General features: G+C 35.7%; 1 non-coding gene across 1 annotated transcript; it reads left to right on the top strand.

Moving 5' to 3' along the window:
* The first annotated feature begins 969 nt into the window (after window positions 1–969).
* LOC112481954 lies at window positions 970–1,088 on the top strand. Its single transcript, XR_003047134.1, has one exon. It is a non-coding gene; the product is annotated as a 5S ribosomal RNA (ribosomal RNA).
* Window positions 1,089–2,968: the final 1,880 nt, after the last annotated feature.

The raw sequence follows: 2,968 nt of genomic DNA, 5'->3' as shown, positions 1-2,968 counted from the left end.
GATAAGAATAATACATAGAAATCATAGAAAGCTTTTAAGAGGATTAGATTAAGTAAAGGAGAATTATAAACTAAACAAGAAAGACTTTCTCTTTCGCTAAGGTTTGCAAAAGGTCAAGACCATTTTAGGGGCAATCAGATGATAGGTTATACAGGTGCTTAATCAATTTTCTTAAACATATATTGAGGGCCTTTAATATAGTCCCAGCTCTAACCAAATAATCTCACTCCTTAAAATCTTTCTTAAGAAAATATTATGGTATTTAGGATTATTTTGTGATGGCAAAAATTATAAATAATCTGAATGTTTAACTAAATGGTTGAGTAAAATAGGCTGTTACTTTGTGAATTAGTATTGGGTTATTTATATGGATGGGTTTATGATTCTACAAACCCTGATGGAGCCTCTTCCAACTTATCTTTAAAAACACAAAGACAACTTATACAACATATTTTAAGATCTTGTACATTATGTGTAGTATGTTTTCCAAGGAAAACATATAAAAATTTATGATGTCCCTGGAAGAAAAAAAAAATCACAACATTGAACATGATTACTGACACGCAATCTAGCATCAGAATCTTTGTTAATTTTCCAATCAGTGGAGTTGGATGGAGAAAATACAATCAGTGGTCTATCAATGCATCATCCAATTAGACTAAGGAATTCTGGGACAAGGTGGGATCGTATTTTATTTCTTTCTCACTGTCTGACCTCTGGCTCAAAGATTCAAGAACGTCGCTCATCAGAATACCAGATAACCATGCTTCAATCAGGTAAGTGCTGTTTCAAGGAAGCCATATTTGCTTTCCTCTTCATCTTCTATGGACTGAATATTTGTGTTCCCCACAAAATCACATGTTGAAGCTATAATATGATGGTATTTGTAGGTGGGCCTTTGGGAAGTTTAGGTCATGAGGGGAGAATTCTTATGATGGGATCGGTGCCCTTACCATAAGAGATATAAGAGTCTATAGCTGTGCCACCCTGAACGTACCCAATCTCGTCTGATCTTGGAAGCTAAGCAGGGTTGGGCCTGGTTGGTACTTGGATGGGAGACCACCTTGGAATACCAGGTGCTGTAGATGTTTAAAAAGAGAAAGAGAGAGAGAGAGAGAGAAAAGAGAGTTTGCTACCTCTCTGCCTTCTACCATATGAGAATACACTGAGACGATATCTCCAAGCCAGAAAGTAGGCCCTCACCAGACACTGTTGGCACTTTGGTTTTAGACTTCCCAGTCTTCAGAACTGTGAGAAATAATTTGTTGTTTAAGCTACCCAGTCTATGGTATTTCTCATAGCAGCCTGAGTTGACTAGGAACACCATCCCACCTCTGATCTATCTTTCAGTATCATTTTGCAGAGTGTTCCTTCCAGAAAGCAGGGTAGGATGTTGTGCAATGATGGTGATAGTCGTAGTAGTGAGTGGTACCATTGTGCTTTTGCATTCTGGGGATAGAGTTCCCTTGAGCAAAACATTGTATGGAAGATAGCAACAGGTAACAGCACGAGCTATGCAGTTCAGAATTTCAGAGAATCCAGCAGAAGCAGGACACATTCCATCACGAGTTAGGAGAACTGTCTAAATGAATTCCTGCTAGGCACTGGCTAGAAGTTGTGCCAAATAACTGCACTCCAGTTATGCTTTAAAATGAACATGATGGATATGGAAGGCAGAGAACAGAAGTCAAACTAAAGATAATTAAAATTTTCTTTGCCTGGAAAAGTCTCTAGCATGTTGTTCCAAAAGATCCACTAAATTCCAAGTAAACAAATATAAAAAACATACTCCAAGAGTGTAAACATTTTTTTAAAGTACAAGTATAAATAGAAGTCTGACAATGATTGTGACAATAAAAAAAATTACTCACTGAGTAATTAGGGACTTGTTTGGCTACCTAAAACAGAAAATCCAAATAGTGATGGCCTAAATAAGATAGGGTTTATTTTTCTTTCATGTAAAAGAAGTCTGATGATAGGCAGTCCAGAGCTGAAAAGGCAGCCTACGATGTCATTTAAGGACCCAGTCTTCTAGCTTTTGCCTTCTGCAGTCCTGTAGGTGACCTTCTCAAGATGGCTGCCAATGCTCCAGCCATTACATGGAGGCAGGAAGAGAATAAAAGCAAAAGAGACACATGCCAGCTGATTCTTTCCCCATCAGGGACCCATCTGAGAAGCTCCATTTGGTAATTCGTTGGCCAGAACCATGTTACATGGCCACCCTCTCTGCTAGGGAGGTTGGAAAATATAGCTTTAGCTATGAATATTTTGACACCCAACCAAATCAGGATTCAGTTAGTAAGAAGGGAGAATGGATATTGGGTCAGCAACTGGCAGTATCTACCACATCTATGAATCTACAAAAGTCAGACTGACATTTGCCTTATGCTTTTGGGTGTGAAATGTGAAATAACAGTGGTTTATGGAACAATGTGTCCAAATTTTTTAAAGAAAAATTTAACCCATAATTTTATATATAGTAAAGTCATAATTCATATGAGAAGCAAGGAAAGGAATTTCCCAATATACAAGGGTTCAGAAAATATATCATCTATGTGCACTTTCTTAAACAAGAAATCTCAAATGATGTATGCCAGATAACTGAGAGATGAGTCAATATTAAGAAAACAATCATAAGTAAATGTAATAGAAATCCTGGAGGTAATAACTGAGATCAGCTAAACAGTGAGTTTATCAAACAATTATTTTAAACACCTATTTTATATACAAATAAAATAAATGCACAGTCTAATTAGATACCGCAATGAATTATAAATAATTATTTTATAAAAATCTACTAACACAATTCATTTAAGATAATATAGCAAAATTAAAAAAGTAATTTCTGTGAGAATTTTGAAAAGTTATCAAAGAATTGCCACTAAATACTAAAAGGTCAATTTTATTGGTGAATTCTTTCAAACTTTTTTTTTAAAAAAAGATAATGCCTATACTATTAAAAAAAGTT

The sequence above is a fragment of the Pteropus alecto genome, unplaced genomic scaffold (assembly GCF_000325575.1).
Source record: "Pteropus alecto unplaced genomic scaffold, ASM32557v1 scaffold94, whole genome shotgun sequence".
Lineage (NCBI taxonomy): Eukaryota > Metazoa > Chordata > Mammalia > Chiroptera > Pteropodidae > Pteropus > Pteropus alecto.
The sequence above is the reverse complement of the archived record's forward strand: the minus strand, read 5'-3'. Positions and strand labels throughout refer to the sequence as shown.